At 41.1% G+C, this 17,956-nt stretch overlaps 2 pseudogenes; one reads left to right on the plus strand and one right to left on the minus strand.

Moving 5' to 3' along the window:
• Positions 1-8,648: 8,648 nt before the first annotated feature.
• Positions 8,649-17,280, plus strand: LOC147250457 (uncharacterized; annotated as a pseudogene).
• On the minus strand, positions 10,150-15,352 carry LOC147250458 (uncharacterized; annotated as a pseudogene).
• Positions 17,281-17,956: the final 676 nt, after the last annotated feature.

The raw sequence follows: 17,956 nt of genomic DNA on the forward strand, positions 1-17,956 counted from the left end.
CTGCACTTGCTGAGATGCAATTACACCAGATTTTCTGCATGTCTTTGCGTGTTTTTCCACACAGGCAACACACAATTCACATTTTAAAATGAGGGTCTTGACAGCGTATTCAAATGGACATATTTTCAGCCAGCAAATGTGAGTGTTTCCCTGTCACCCCCCAAGATAAATTACTTGCCATTGCTGACAACATGATTTTGAATTTTGAGCGGCGTAACATATTCGTGGCTCCTCCATTTGAATGCCAGTGGCGGTGTAACTCTCTGTCTTTGTGTATTTTGACACAAGATGTTGTTTTCCTCATTTGCTTTTTTTTTTTAAATGAGCCTGGTTATCATTTTTTATTATCAATAATTTTATCTTTTCATTTTCAGGCAAAGGATGACCCTTTTATCATCAGTGCTATTAAAATGGTTATGCAAAAATTGCACCTTTAGGACATCAAAATGTTTGGAGCTCTTAAAACTATAGATTGAAACATCTATAGAGTGGTCGGGCACTGCCATGCTTGTATTCCAATTGTCCTTGTTCTTTTAAAACTATGGGTGCACTTTCTAAACATTGATCAAGGGATCACACAGAAAGGGAACACTTGGGGCCAAGTGGATCATTTTGCTGTCTTATCTGTAATTCACAGAATTTTGACACAGAGAGTCATTATTTGAACCCCTTGGAGTTCATCTAAAAAAACATGAAAATGTTCATTGTGTTTTTAAAGACTGCGACTACTGTACAAATATATATTCAACCTTTGCTTCACATAAAAGTAGGGGACATAATCTTCACTACCTTGAAGATTTTAAAACCTACTGTATTTCAGACACACCCAAGTCAAATAATAGAAGCTAATTCCTGGTTGGTAATTGAAAATGACATCTCTGATGAAACACTTGTTGAAGAGGGTGAAGATTCAGGTAAAGTAATTGTTGATCAGCTAGCATCATTAGTTCTCGTATTGCAGCTTCAATGTGCCCAATAGGTGTGTAAATGAGATTGTAATAGAGATTCAATTTATTTCGTCTTCAGCATCTGTGATTTTGAAATATGCAGTAGGAGCTTTAGGAACCTCAAAAAAGAAGTGTAAGGTAACTGGTGTCTACTGGGTTTTGGCAGACATCCCATCTGCATGAAGGTCTGTACTAACATTCATTTACCTAACTATTTTGTGCAAAGCTAACAACATTAAGAGCTTTGGCCATTCTCGTGTGCTAGAGTGATTATTAAACAATTTTAAAACGTTTGAAGAGGATGGCCTCTATCTGCCCTGTTTAGGAAAAATCATAAAGGGCACTCCACTGTATTTTCTGTAATTGCTGATGGGGTGGGGTGGGGGGGGGGGGGTTCAGTGGGTCATATATGTGCAGATATTGTATTATAGAGTGGTCCAAGATACAGGACCTGGGGCCTCATGTATCAATACTTGCGTGGATCTCATACTAAAAAACTGCGGTCGCAAGAATCATGAAAGTTGCGTCCGCACAAAAAAATCCGGATGTATCAATATGTGCGAGCGCCGGAATCCATGCACATTTCCTTGATACATCCCAATCAACGTGGAATTGAGCGCAGATGTTGGAGTGACCGGGCCCGCCCCCGTTACGCCCCTAGAAATAAGGTCTCCGCTGTCCGTGCTCGCAAAATAATGTTGAAGAAAAACAAGTTCACGATGTGCGAGCTGGAGGTGCTGGTCGGGGAGGTGGAGGAGAGACAGCAGAGTTTGTTTGTCAGCTTGTCCAGTGGTGTCAGTATAAACAATAAACATTGTGAGTGGGATAAGGAGTGGGAGAGGGTGAACGCAGTGGGTTGGGAGCAACGCACCCCCGTGGAGATGAAAAACAGTGGTCTGACCTGTTATTGGCTAAAGTTCCCTTCACATCACCAGTGTTGTTTATCATCATGTTCATACATCTTAACCACTTATAATGACGGAAAGAATGAGTCGCTGTGTTGGCTCCTCCTTTACTGAACGATCAAAGTGATACAAAGCACAGTTTTCCTCACTAAACCTGCGCGCGAGCACCACTGCTAGCGTTCTTAAAGATTTCCTCTCTATTTCTAATGCGTCTGCAATTCCAACTTCCTAAACAATGCAAGCTAAATGTAGGACTAAATTCAACACTGTGCATCACTAAATGCAATAACTACAATAATCAATTGGCTTACATCTAAATTTAAATAACAATATGGAAAATGGCACTAACAGGACCTCAAGGTGGAGGTCAAGCGGCGTACAGCTGCCCTCCGGAGGAGTGCCGGCCAGACAGGTGGGGGTCAGGGAGAGGGGCATCTGATGGAATTTGAGCAGCGGGTGGCAGCAGCCATGGGTAGCACCTCTGAAGGGGGATTGTCCCCACCACCCACGCTGACTCCGAGAGCCTGGAGGGTCAGTGGCAACTCCATTTTTTACACAACATTTCCACATGCTTTGCCACAGATGTAAAGGCAACAAATACACAGAATCAGCCATTAAAATGAACCAATATGTTTAATAGAAATTGATCCGTCAGCCATGCCACCGATGTGCAGCACACCTGCAGGCTCCCACACCAGCCCGTCCACCGGCTTAGTCATCCGCCAGGACCAGTGGCATTTGGGCCAGCCCGTCCTAACACAGGCGGTCCTGCAGTCACAGGAGGACATAACAGGGATCAATGAGCCTGAACCACCTGATAAATGTTCTGGAACTTTCGTGGACAAAATAAATTAATCTGGCTTCATGAATCGTGTCGCAGCTTCTTACACATTCACATTGTGGAAATGAAATTCATGTGTGCGAGGACGGCTGCTCGGCCGGGATCAGCGTCCATCCCTCCAGCCTCTGCGCATTGATGATCTGCACATTGATGGAGTGAAAACCCTTACGATGAACGTAAGCGTATTCCTCATGGGACGGCGCTTTTATGGCAACATGAGTGCTGTCAGTGGGTCTGATTACATTACAGAATCTGGCTATTGCTGCAAATTCCGCTTTAACATTGACCTGTTCAATGATCAGTTCCACCACCCAGGGCACGGCCCGGTTGAGGGTCGACTGACTTACCCCGGAACAGTCCGCCATCTCCTGCTGGAAGGTTTTTTTGTGCCCGTTGTATGTGCGGTCATCAAATTATGTCAGTTACCAAACACCGCCACAGGGTGTCGCCAACTGACCAAAGTGCAGTTAACGCAAGAATCAGCTTTCCGCCAACTTCTACGGCACCTCCGGAGTTGGCGTGAAACATTGCAAAAAACTTTTCGCATTGATACATCTGAACATGAGCATCGATCCTGGCGTACACAAGTTTTTCTTGTGTAAACCGCGTTGATACATGAGGCGCCTGGAGGTCAGGACAGGAGCAGTTGCTGGCAGAAAAAACAACAATACCATTTGGACATTGACGCAGCATTGTCTAGTAACACTAGCTATGGTGTCAAAAGGCATTGCGCAATTACTCAAGCATTAAATCATTTGCATGTGACAACAGGTTATCCACCTGATGTGCTACATGATTTACTTGGGGGAATTTTACTGTTGGAGTTGGCATTGTGCTTGGATCTTTTGATAAAGAAAGTATTTTTCTTTTGAAGTGCTCAATACATTTGTCAAACAGTTCCCATTTCAGTGGAAAGTCAGGACAAATTGTGCTCAAGTTATACCACCAAGCTTTGCCTCACTGATAACCATTGGGGGCAATGCACATGAAAATGGTGTCTTCTAAGGGTGCTTCCACTTATGATTGGCCCCAAAGTACAGGAGGAAGAACAAGCATGGCTGTTGCTAATGATGCTCAAAGATTTTGTTGAATTGGTTATGTTATGGTTATGTAAAGTTGTCTCATAAGCACACACAAATAAAGTTATCAAATCTGTACAAACTCTGAAAATATCCATAAACATGTAGAGAACATACAAACTTACAGCCATTGCTTACTGAGGGATTCATGAGGAGGATCACACTGGGTTCAACACGGGAAAACATACAATTACAGCCATACCGTTCTACTTCCTACTTCCTGTTACCTGTTTCCTTTCTGCGCCGGCCTTTCAGCCTTCAAAATAAAACCATCGCAATATTTTCTAAAACAAAAATAAACCACAAAAAAAACACATTTTTAACAGTCGACTTGGTCTTTTAACATTATTAACACACTTTTAACATACTCAGGGCAGAACAGCATTGTAAGAATCCATCTTATTAATTATTTCGTTATATTTGCAATGTGGGCTGCACGGTGGTGCAGTGGGTTGTGCTGTGGCCTCACAGCTAGACGGTTCGGGGTTCGAGTCCCGGCTTGGGCACCGGATCTTTCTCTGTGGCGTTTGCATATTCTCCCTGTGCCTGCGTGGGTTCTCTCTGGGTACTCCTGCCCCCCGTGACCCTTAACAGGAATAAGTGGAAGGGAATGGATATATCACCTGTCTTCACAGAGCAAAGCATTGGCTACCTCGATAGTCTGATTGCTGAACATAGGCATAGATTTACTAGTGTTTTTCCTCATGAGAAATTGATTCCAAAACATCATTTTGTTGAACATTACCCACAGGTCATCAACGCATTTGGCCTACTTGTGTCCTTATGGACAGTTCGAAGCAAAGCATTACTTCTTCTAGAAGATAGTGAGACAAACAAATTGCTTCCGTAACATTTTAAAATCTATGGCAAAAAAAAAAAAAACACCAGGCAATGATTGCATATCATTTTCATGGCTCAGATGGGGAAAAAATCTGCAATCACTATAGTTGTCAAACGTACCTTCAGAGGTTGTAAATCAGAGCATCCAGGAATTTCTATCACAGATATTTCCTGAACATAGAATTGTTCATATGACAAACAAGGTAGAATTTCAGGGCACCACTTACAGTATTGGCATGATACTGGCATATGGCTCCACTGGTGGAAGTTTTACTATATATGGAAAAAAGAGAAAAAAAGAACATTAAAAAAGGGCACAGATGGAGAAAATATAATACACAGGGGGAACATGAATCAATATGATGTGTACATTTTAAGAGATAGGGTTAGGTCCAGGTTTTAAAGACATTTCAGTTCTTTTAGTTCTATTTACCCATATTCTTTCCTTCGTACCATAAAGCATAGAGTATCGTTTGTACGCAAACAAAAAAAAAACACAATCAGTCACATTCGTAAATGCTGACCGTGTCCTGTTTTGATGAGGGACCATTTATTCCAGATGAGATGTCCATTTCCTCCAGTATGTAGTGAATTTATGCACAAGTTCAAGGAGAGTCAGTTTTTCTATGTCATATATTTCTTTCACAATTGCAATCCACTCCTCTTTCGATGGGGATACTTTTGATAACCGCCTTCTTGTAATAGCTTTTCTACCGGCTACCGTCATTATTTTAATCAAATATTTATCAGTGACGTTGATTGTAGGGGACATATTACCTCGATAGATTGTGCAAAAATCGTGTTCAATCTGACAGTTTACCACTGATTTCATTTTTTTCCACGACATCTCGCCTGTAAGGTTGTATAAACAGATAACCCAAAAGACATGGAAATAATATAGTATTTCCAGTATTTCCACACTCTCTCCAGCATCTTCCATAACTTGGGTGACCTTTCTGATGTTCTTTTATTTTGGGAGTAATAAAAAATCTAATCATATTCTTCCACAAAAATTCCCTCTAATGACCAGAACTGGAAGTGCTCATTTGAGTTTTACAAATGTTAAACCAGTCATCTTCTGAAAAGGTTATTAGGGTCTGAGCCCGGAGGTACTCTGGGGCAAAGACCCTATTATGTTTTTTTTTTGCTTCTTCTTCCCAGATGGGTTTAACATAAAGAGTTGAAAAGCCGTTGAATGACTGTATACAGGAATAGATTAGGGTAATCAATTTCTGGTTTACCTTAGATTTGTATGCATCAATCAAAATGTTAACTAAATCAGAACTGTCTTTCTCTGTTGTTTTTATATCACAGTTAAAATGAGCTCTAACTTGATGACAATTATGACTTGGTTTTCCAAGTCATAATTGTCTTTAAGTTTTTGAAAACAATCTGGTCTCCCTTCATCAGAAATAAGACATTACCTTGTGATACCTTTCAACAGCCACTGTTTGCAATACCCATCCATTTGGGCGGGTTTAAAATCCTTATCATGTGCCACCCATTGTTATATTTTGATATGATTTTCCAGTTTGTTTGTATGACATTCTGCAAACCAAATGTTTAGCGGTGTTTTTGTCCAATCACTTATGTTTTGTTTATGCAGTGGTATAGATTTCTATCTCCAAGCAAGGTCTGAAGGGGAATATCCAATTGGTGTAGTTCTAGATTTTTCCATTTGGCATTGTATTATGGGTTGCATAAATAAATCAGGTATCTAAGCAGTGCAGATTTGTAATAATTCTCTATGTTCGGAAGAGATAGTCCTCCCAGATAAAACCCAGATAGCATTCTCTTCCACCCCATTAATTGTTTTTACAGTATTTCTACTGGTATTGACAGAAAAAGAAAAAGCAATCACAGTAAGATATTCATTTTAACTGTATCTATTTGGTGATGTAAGTCTTGTGGCAATAAACTCCATTTATTAAAGTCTGTCTTTATTTCTTTGGTAATCGGCAAATAATTAGTTGCATAGATGGTGGATAAATCCTTTGGAATTTTTATTCCTAGATATTTGATGAAGTCATTCTCCCATTTGAAATTACACAGGTTATTTATTTGTAGTGAGGGAATATAATTAAATGAAATGATTTGTGTTTTATGAATGTTTAACTTTTAGCCCGAGTAATAACCAAATGTTTTCAAGGAGGACATTAATTTTGGTAAACTCAAATCTGGTTGTGAAAGTGTGATCAATATGTCATCTGCATAAAGGCAGGTCTTATATTCAGTGTCTTCAAAAAAAAATCCTCTTATGTCTTTGTCTTCTCTAATAGCCTGAGCCAGCGGTTCGATAAATAATGCAAACAAGGCCAGACTTAAATGGCATCCTTGCCCATAGCCTCCTTCAACTGACACAGGGTTGGACAGACTACTGTTTATTTTGATTCTGGCTGAAGGGGAATGACAGAATTTTTATATGAGATAATTTTGATATCAAAGCCAAATTTTGTAATATTAAATATAGGTATTCCCAACTAACTGAATCGAATGCCTTTTCGTCATCAAAGCTTAGAACAATGGATTCATCTTTATCTTTGCTCATACGCTCCTTTAGATATAAAGCCCGTCTTACATTATCCTTTGTCTGTCTGGTTTTAAGGAACCCAGTCTGGTCTTCATCTTTTATGTCCAGAATAATATTTTCTGATGTTTTTGCAATTATTGAAGCAAATAATCTGTAAACTAAGTTTAAAATCGATATCAGTCCATATGAACTCCACTCAGACTGATCTTTGCCCATTTTAGGGATTACAGAGATAAGGGCATGTCTCCAAGAAGCTGGTGTTTCACCTCTCATATATTTATTCTCAATTTAACCTTTTTTAAAGAAAAAAAAATCATTGACCTGTCTAGTGTATTGGTCAGCAGCACTCCTCAGAATAACTTCTAGACAGACTTTTTAGGTTGTAAACCACAATGAAGAAAGACAAATATTGCTAAACACACTGCATTCTGTAGCTCATAGACCACCAGAGTTTCTGTCACAGCATCCACCTTTTTACAGTATGTTACTTTGTTGTGGTTTGCCCTGCTCATCAAAATTGATTTTGTATTAGGGAGTACACTTCTTCCCACCGTCCAAAGACATGCAATTGGGGACAAGGCTAATTGGATACTCTAAATTGACCGTAGCTATGAATGTGAGTGTGAATGGTTGTTTGTCTATATGTGTTGGCCCTGCAGTGGACTGGCGACCTGTCCAGGGTGTACCCCACCTCTCGCCCGTAGCCACTGGAATAGGCTCCAGCCCCCCTGCGACCCTTAATAGGAATAAGTGGTAGAAAATTGATGGATGGAATGTTATGTATATAGACAAAGACTTTGACAATCAGTTCTTTACTTCAACATCAACAGACTTGATTAAGGACAAAGACACAATCAAACTAGTTAAAACCTTCTGTTATTCTCACATTTAGTCCCATTGACGAGCCTGGTACATCCTCGTCTTCTGTCTCACCTCTGGATCAATCTTTCCAGGATGACACTTTCTCACATAGTTCAGCAAGCACCATCATTCTGCCAACACCCCCAGAGCACAGATCAGAACGTTGGGCAACTAATTTTGTGATTCCCACCTTCTCATACAAGGTTGAGATACTCCTTCGAGAAGGAAATAGTGCTTATGAAGGTGATAGCTCACTCCTTCAGAATCCAAGCATGAACTGTGACACACTTGAGAGACTTGTTGAAGCCATCTTTAAATTCACTGGCTACCCCACTGGACTTCAAATGGAGGCAGTTGTGGAAGCTCTGATTCACAAGCATCCTTGTCTCAGGGCACCTGTAACATCATTTTCAGGCATGTATGGGTGGCAGCAGCATTTGAAGTTCAAGATGGCTAATTACCGTTCCAAAATGAGAAGGCTTGTCATACACTGTCCGGAGCTTGACATAAATACCTTGAAAAGGAGACCCCCTGGTGAGAGAAAGCCTGCCAAAAATTGTAAAAGACCAAAGAGGGCAGAGGTCAAGACAGGAGCTTCTTGAAGAAGTTAAGAAGAAGAACAACACTAAGGTGATTCAAGAAAAGATGGCAAGAACATTTTCCTTGCGGAGGATTGAGATTGTCTGTGGTAGTCCAGCTGCTGCTGATTTCCAAGAAAGATGGCCAGCTTTATTCTGAGGTGTGTGAAAAAAAAATCCTTGAATATTATGTGTGACATGTATACATTGTCTCTATTAAGCACAGATTTGCATGTGAATCTTATCATTTCAGATCATGGAAGCATTCTGATTTGTTTTTGATTTGATTTGAAATCTTTATTTTGAGCATATAATAACAATAGTAAGAAAATAAATAAAACACAAAATAAAATTCAAATTAAGCATCAATAAAACAGAACAGAAAGGAAAAAACGACATTATAACATTAAATGTCATGCTCGAAAAGGAGTAGGAAGAAGTAAAACTTATGTGGTCCTACCCCATCTCTAGTTTACAGCAAAGCTGCTACATATGTACTATAGACATTATACACTATTATCACTATAACATTCGATTACCACTTTGTTAGGACAATGCAGATGTATTATAATAAATATAATATTGCTCAGATTCTTATACCAACCGTTACCCACAATACATATATCATATACATCACTTTATTTATACATTTATGAGTCTAGATGGACATATGGTTTATTCACACCTGTAATTTGTGAAAAACATTTCTTCATATTTATTTTTGAATTGTGATATGTTTTGACTTTGTTTTAGATCCATGCTCAGGCTGTTCCAAAGTTTAACTCCATAGGTTGACATGCAAAAGCTCTTCAGGGTTGTGCGTCTATATATGATTTTAAAATTAGACTGGACCCTGAGGTTATAACCTCCCTCTCTTTCAAAAAATATCCCCTGTATATGAGCCGGTAATGAGTTATTTTTTGCTTTAAACATTATTTGTGCAGTTTTGAAGTTGATCAGATCCGGGAGTTTTAATGATTTAGAGTGTAAAAATAATTGATTTGTGTGATCCTGATAACCTGCGTTATGAATTATTCTCATTGCTCTTTTTTGAATGATGCACAAGGAATGAAGTGAGCGTCTGTATGTGTTCCCCCAGACCTCCGAGCAGTAGTTTAGATAGGGTAGAACCGGTGAGTTGTATAGGATGAGTAGTGATCTAGAGTTCATGAAATGCTTTGCCCTTGATAAAACTAAAATACTTCTTGACAGTTTGGTTTGAACACGTTTGATGTGAGACTTCCAGATGATTTTTTCTTCAATGATCACGCCCAGGAATTTTATTGTCTTGACTCTTTCTAGTTGAATTCCATTAATCTGCAATTGGATTTGATTAGGTAATTTGTAATTTCCGAATACCATAAACTTAGTTTTACTTATGTTTAATGATAACTTGTTTTGGTCAAACCATTTTTTCATTTTGTTCATTTCAGAGGTGATCACGTCCAAAAGTAGCTGCAAGTTCTCACCTGTTCCCAAGAAGTTTGTGTCATCAGCAAACAATACACATTTCAATATATCAGACTCTTTGCAGAGGTTGTTAATGTATATATTAAATAATTTCAGCCCTAAAATTGACCCTTGAGGGACACCACACACGGTGTCAACATAATTTGATTTAAATTCACCCATCTTCACAAATTGCTTCCTGTTCTTTAAATAGCTTTCCACCCAATTCAATACAGGACCCCGGATTCCATATTGATCTAATTTTTTTGTAAGTATATCGTGATTAATTGTGTCGAAGGCTTTTTTTTTAAATCTATGAACACTCCAACAGTAAATTTCTTTTTATCCATGGAATTAGTTATTTTTTCAATGAGTTCTATTAAAGGCAAGGCAAGGCAAGGTAAGGCAATTTTATTTGTATAGCCCGTTTTCACAAACAGTTTGTCTCAAAGGGCTTCACATGGCATCATAACAACATCCTCTGCCCTTAGACCCTCTCATCGACTGAGGAAAAACTCCATAGAAAACCCTTTTAACAGGGAAAAATCTGAGAAACCTCAGGGTGAGCAACAGAGGAGGGATCCCTCACCCAGGACGGACAGACGTGCAGTAGATGTTGTTACAGACAAGAAAACAGTTTACAATACAAAATGTGGGAAACACGGAAATGTTAATAACAGCTGAAGAAGGAAGCTTCTGGTAGGGGAGGCAGGGAGAGAAAGCCAGCTTGATGGGGGACTGGATGGCAGACTGGTTCATGGAAGGGGAGCGCAGGCCGGTGTAACAGTAGGGAATAGGGGGGGGGGGGGGCGATGCAGGCGGCGGTTGGGGCTCTGGTGGATCTGTGGAAACACAGAGAGACTGCGAGACACCAAGGCCAAACTACAAAGTGCAACAAGTAATGGTAATGACAGTTCCAAAAATGTGCAGGGAGGAGAGGAGGAGAGAGGGGGAGAGGAGAGGAGAGGAGAGGAGAGGAGAGGAGAGGAGAGGAGAGGAGAGGAGAGGAGGGAAGGGCTCCATGTAACCTGATGTGTCCCCCAGCAGTCTAAGCCTGTAGCAGCATAGCTATCAATGGTTCAGAGCTACCTGAACCAGTCCTAACTGAAGGCTCTGTCATAGAGGAAGGTCTTAAGCCTGGACTTAAACGTAGTTAAAGTGTCTGCCTCTCTGACCCATGGAGAGAGCTGGTTCCACAGTAAAGGAGCCCGGTAACTAAAGGCTCTACCTCCCAGTCTGTTTTTATTGATACTGGGAATCACTAAAAGACCTGCATTCTGGGAGTGGAGTGCTCTGGTCGGACAGTAGGGACTAATGAGCTCTTTCAAATAGGATGGAGCTTTATCATTGAGAGCCTTATAAGTTAGCAGAAGGACTTTGAAGTCGATTCTAGATCCCACAGGAAGCCAGTGGAGAGAAGCTAAAGTGGGAGAGATGTGTTCTCTCTTCTTAACTCCCGTCAAAACCCTCACTGCAGCGTTCTGGACCAGCTGGAGACTCTTTAGAGAGTATTTAGGACATCCTGACAGGAGAGAGTTGCAGTAGTCCAGCCAAGAAGTGATAAATGCATGCACCAGTTTTTCAGCATCACTCTGGGAAAGGATATTCCTAATCTTAGCGATACTTGCAGATGGAAGAAGGCGGTCCTAGTCACATGCTTTATGTGGGAGCTGAAGGAAAGGTCCTGGTCAAAAATGACCCCAAGGTTCCTTGCAGTTGTACTCGAAGCTAGGGTGATGCCATCTAGAGTAGAGATCCGATTCAAGAGTGTGTCCCTGTGGTGTTTAGGTCCAAAAATGATTACCTCAGTTTTATCTGAATTGAGCATTAAGAAGTTAGAAGACATCCAGGATTTAATGTCTTTCAGGCAGTCTTGCAGATGAGTAAGCTGGCTTGTGTCGTCTGGCTCCATCGACAAGTAAAGTTGTGTGTGTCATTTGCATAACAGTGGAAGTTGATCGAGTGCTTCCGAATTATGTCACCTAATGGGAGCATGTAAAGAGTGAAGAGAATCGGTCCTAAAACTGAACCCTGTGGTACACCATATGTAACTCTGCTATACTCAGAATGGTCATTATTAACATTTACAAACTGAAACCTGTCAGAAAAGTAGGACTTGAACCATTTTACGGCAGGTCCTTTAATCCCAATGTCATGGTCTAGTCTCTGTAGCAGGATGCTGTGGTCGATGGTGTCAAATGCAGCACTGAGGTCCAAAAGGACAAGCACAGAGACAAGACCTCTGTCTGAAGCTATAAGAAGATCATTAGAGACTCTGACCAGTGCTGTTTCAATGCTATGGTGTTCCCTGAATCCAGACTGGAAGGTTTCAAAGAGCTCGTTGCTGTGCAGATGTTCATGTAGCTGCTCCAGGGCAACCTTCTCAAGGATCTTGGAGATGTAGGGGAGGTTGGATATTGGCCTATAGTTGGCTAACACATCTGGGTCAAGAGAAGGTTTTTTAAGTAAAGGGTTGATGACAGCCACCTTAAAGGCCTGTGGCACATAACCTGTGACTAAGGAAAGATTAATTTGATTTAATATAGAAGTGTTGACGAGAGGGAAGGCATCCTTAAGGAGGCTTGTTGGGATGGGATCCAGCAGACAAGTGGCTGACTTGGAGGAACCGACTGCAGAAGTTAATTCTGACAGGTCGATGGGGGAGAAGCTGTCCAAGTATGCACCAAGTCTGAGAGGTGCTTCTATGGGGACTGTAGTCTGTCCTCCATTACTGGCAATCTTCGTTCTAATATTCACAATCTTTTCAGTAAAGAAAGAAAGGAAGTTGTTACTGCTGAGAGTTGGGGGGATGCATGGCTCAACAGCACTATGGTTCTTGGTGAGCCTGCCCACGGTGCTGAAGAGGAACCTGGGGTTGTTCTTATTCTTTTCTATCAGGGACGAGTAGTAAGCGCTTCTGGCATTACGGAGTTCTTTTTTATATATAAATAAACTCTCCTTCCAGGCTTGGTGGACTTCCTCGTGCTGGCTGGAATGTGTCTTCCTTTCCAGTTGTCTGGTCTTCTGTTTTAAGGCACGCAGCTCTGGGCTGTACCAGGGAACTATTCTTTTCTGGTTGATAACCTTCTTCTTCAGGGGAGCTACGGCATCAAGTGTCCCAAGGAGGGCTGCTGCAGTGCTGTCCACAAGATAGTCTACCTGCGAGGGGGTGAAATCAGCATAACTGCCCAATATATTATTACAAGATGTGGCAGCAAGCTCTGCTGAAATAAGCTCCTTAAATCTAGAAACAGCAGTGTCAGATAGACATCTACTGAAGCGGGATTTTTTCCCAGGTAGGATATAATTTGTTAAAGTAAATTCAAATGTAATTAAGGAGTGATCAGACAAGACGGGGTTCTGAGGAAGAACTAGGATGCGGTCAGCTTCTATTCCATAAGTGAGTACTAAATCAAGGATGTGATTAAAAGTGTGAGTGGGTTTGTTTACCCTCTGACAGAAGCCAACAGAATCAAGAAGCGACTTAAACGCAGTGGCCAGAGAATCATCATTGACGTCCACATGGATGTTAAAGTCACCCACTATAATGACTTTGTCTGAGTTCAATGCCAAGTTAGACAGAAAGTCAGGGAATTCTTCTAAGAACTCAGAATAATTTGCAGGAGGATGATACACCACAGCAAGTAAGAGTGGTTTCTCTGCTTTCCAGTCTGGATGGGAAAAGCTGACAATAAGGCTCTCAAATGAGTTATAGGAACTGTTAGGTCGAGGGTTAAGCACCAAATTTGACTGATAGATTGCAGCTACTCCTCCTCCTCTGCCAGTGGTGCGAGGTATATGGTAGTTAATGTAACCAGGAGGGGAAGATTCATTTAAACTAACATACTCATCTTGCTGCACCCAGGTTTCAGTGAGTGCTAATACACCAATCTGATAATTAGTAATTAAATCGTTCACTAGGAGAGACTTGGATGCAAGAGATCGAATATTAAGCAAACCACATTTAATAGTTTTACTGGGTTGGTTTGCTGGAGCAGTGGTTTTAATTTTAACTAAGTTGCTATAAGTTACTCCTCCAGATTTGGGTGTAGGCTTATACAGCCTCAGGGCAGACACAGTTTCTATAGGCTGGGTGGGTGACAACACGAAGGAACCAGCAGAGGGGCGTGTTAAACTGCAGCTCTGCCTGCTGGTCTGAACTCTGGTTGCTTGTCAGCTAATGAGGTTGTTATGTTTGAACGGAAACCATACTGACTATTGGAAAGTAGATTGTGTTTATCTATAAAGTTGCACAATTTGTTGTTAAATACTTTTTCTAGAATTTTTGAGAATTGTGGAAGGAGAGAGGCAGGTCTGTAGTTTGTGAAGTGGGATTTGTCACCATCTTTGAACGTAGGTATGATTTTTGCTATTTTCATTCTATTTGGAACTTGACCGTTTTTTAATGACAAGTTGCAGATGTGTGTGAGCGGTTTGGATATCCCCCCAATTCTTCTTTTCACTATCTTCATGTCGATTCGTTGAAGTTTTATTTTTAAAATTGTTGACAATGTCAACAATTTCATCCTCGTCAATGGCTTTTAAAAACATTGAGCTGGGATTTGAGTCTATAAGGTTCTCAGCTGTATTTGCTGGTATTGTGTCAGGTATTTCTGCTGCGAGGTTTGGTCCAACCTTTGCAAAGAAATTATTGAATTTGTTTACTACTTCATCCATATTATTTATCCTTTTTTCATTTTCAGTAAAGTCCTTCAGATACTCATTATGTCTGGGCTTGTTCTTAATAACAGTATTTGGAATTTTCCATATCCCTTTAATATTATTTTGTTAATCTCAAGTATTTTGTCATAATATTCCTTTTTACATATTCTCATAATATTGGTTAGCTTGTTTTTATATTTCTTGTATTTATCTTCAGCTTCTTTCGTTCTCCGTTTTAAAAATTCTCTATATAATGTATTTTTCTTCTTGCAGGCATTTCGTAAACCTTTTGTGATCCATTGATTGTTGTTTTGTTTACAATGTCTATAGAACAGTTTGATTGGGCAGTTTTTATCATATAATAATCTACAAATTCATGTAAATTCATCATAGGCTTTATAGCGGCTAGCTGCCGCTATTTGCCCCTCTCTGCTGGCTGGCTGCCGCTGGCTACTGCCCGCTGCTAGCTGGCTGCTGCCCGCTGGCAGCTGCTCGCTGCCGCCCGCTGCTGGCTAGCTGCCGCCCGCTGGTGGTATCTGCTCCCGGGCCTGCTAGCTCCGCCCAGTGCTGGTGGCTGTTTCTGGGTTGGCTAGGTAGCTGGCTGTGGCCCGCTGCTGGTGTCTGCTCCCGAGTTGGCCTGGTGGCTGAGCTTCACCCCATGGCGTGGGGACGTTGAGCAGCCCTCCCCAGGTTCCCCATCAGTCAGCTCAGATGCGGTTGGAAGCCGAGGCAGCAGACTCTCCTCACGTCAGTAGCCTTCAGCTTGTTCAAAACGATTGGGCACGTACCACCCCACGGTCCCTCAGACCCCTCACGGCAAAACACATTCTAAAGGATAACAACGATTTCCCTAGAACAGACCTTTATGTCCAGACTTGATAGCTACACACCAAACTCATTGTTCTGATGAGAAGTAAGGGGGTTGTCCTGGGTGCAAAGCTGTGACCATTAATCCACAAACTAAGTCAGGTGAGCAGAGCGTTACCTAACTTGATGGTTTTTAACTTGTACATTTTTGGCTGTCATGTCAGAAATGACTGGTCAATTAAAAAATGTCCAGATTTGTGACATGTCACTGCCACATTCAATTCATCTCTCATTTCTTTGTCCTTTTTTCATTTCTTAGTTCATTTTGTAGGAATCATTTCTCAGTATTTACCTGATTTTAATCTGTTGACAGTTCCAAGGAATTGAAATGAGGTGTGAAACTGTACTAAGCACCCTCATACTCTACTTTGGTCAGAAAGAAGAGGACCTTTTTGAGGACTGCCATGTAGGGCATTGTTTCATGTATACCACAAAGTTTTGACATTCATGTTAAAAGTGTAGGTTTTTCTAGACAGAAGGGCAGACAAGCATTAAAAGTAAGGCAAAGCTCATATTCTGCTGTGATGCCCCAAAAGTTGCATTAAAATATACAACAGAATATTGTAAAATCCAGAAGAAACACTAAAATGATACTTGTAGATTAAAAAACACAGACTTGCATCTCTGCTGCATGTCACAGTTTCCAACCGCAGGTTTTTATTTTAAGTTGAAGTCTTTATTCAGGCAGCTCGGTGGTGCAGTGCTTAGCACTGTCGCATCACAGCAAGAAGGTTCTGGGTTCGAGTCCCAGCTCGGGCAGTGGATCTTTATGTGTGGAGTTTGCATGTTCTCCCTGTTCCTGTGTGGATACTCTGGCTTCTTCCCTCAATCCAAAGACATGCATAATTGAATACTCTAAATTGACTGTGAGTGTGAATTGTCTGTCTGTATGTGTTGGCCCTGCCATGGACTGGTGACCTGTCCAGGGTGTACCCCACCACTCGCCTGTAGCTGCTGGGATAGGCTCCAGCCCCCCGCGACTCTTAACAGGAATAAGTGGAAGAAAATGGATGGATGTCTTCTTTTTTATCTAGTGTAATTCCCCCACAAACAGCCAGAGGCCGGGACCAGCTCACCTGTGCTCTCATGTTAAAGCCCATACGCATGCACTCTATTGTCATAAGTGGCTGCAAAGAAAGACATCAGAATTCATTTAGCCATTTCTGCAGTTCATTGAAATTGCAATTTTCATTGATCGTGTACATACCAGCAGATACCTTCTCTGAGCAACTTGAGTTTTTATTTTCTGATCAGCAACCCATCAGCCCTGTAGAGGAATAGTTCAGCTGTTTCACAGCATTTACATGCTCTGAAGGAGACCAGTTACACATCTTCTCTCTCATCTCAAAGGTTTCCCTCTGCCTCCTTACTCCTTCACCTGATGATGGTACTTGAACAATTCAAAATTATTATTTATATTTGTTTCTCAATACATTATCATTTTTGTTCCTTTTATGCAGGAGGGCAGTCACAGTGACATCACTCAGCACTTCCTTAAGATCCTGGTTGTTCATGTGAATGAAGGAGAGGACTATGTGGATGCTTCACTTCTTGAAGGCAAGGAAGGATTGCCTACATGCGGGAATGCTGCCAAAGCTTGTGCACTGCTAATGGGACTTATATATGCCCCCAACCTTGCATATCCCCCATGACTGCGCTACACTTTTGAAATGTTCCAGAAACTTCTCTTGGATCTGGATGGACTTAAACTGTTCCCATAAGTCCAGGCATTAAAGCTGAAATTGTCTTGAATTAAGATTTGAAGAGACATACTTTACAATGTCAAACCTATGAGGTTAGGTTTGAATGGATGAATGTTGCTGTTGCACAATATTTGAAAAACACTTTGATGAAACATTACATTACTACGTCTTTTCCTGCTCACTCACTGTTACACACAGTCTACCTCTTTCCTCTTACCTCTCTCTCTCTCACACACACACACACACACACACACACACACACACACACACACACACACATACACGTTTGAGGTGTTTGCTCAGAACACTGTGGTTTATCTTTTTTTTATAATTTGAACTGATGACTGCTTCTAAAACCAGTGGCTGAATGTGACAGTTGTACAGTATTTGAAAAACACTTTGTAGCATTACAGCACTTGTTCTTGTCCTTACTCAACTGTTGCACACACACACACTCACTCACTCACTCATACATTCAGTCAGGAACACACACGTTTGAATGTTCAAATGTTTGCTCAGAACACTATGGTTTCTTTGTCTCTTCGTTAATAGTCGTAATTTGAAGATGGCGGCGTGAGTAGTTGCAGCGGCCCAACACTCTCCGATTCACAGCAGTTTTTTTCAATTTCCAACTGCAAACAGAACACCTGCCCACCCCACTAAGTTAACCCCTCCCTCCCTGATCAGCTGAACT

Source organism: Aulostomus chinensis, chromosome 13 (genome assembly GCF_037954235.1).
Source record: "Aulostomus chinensis isolate RoL2024-O1b breed Wild chromosome 13, RoL_Achi_v1.0, whole genome shotgun sequence".
Lineage (NCBI taxonomy): Eukaryota > Metazoa > Chordata > Actinopteri > Syngnathiformes > Aulostomidae > Aulostomus > Aulostomus chinensis.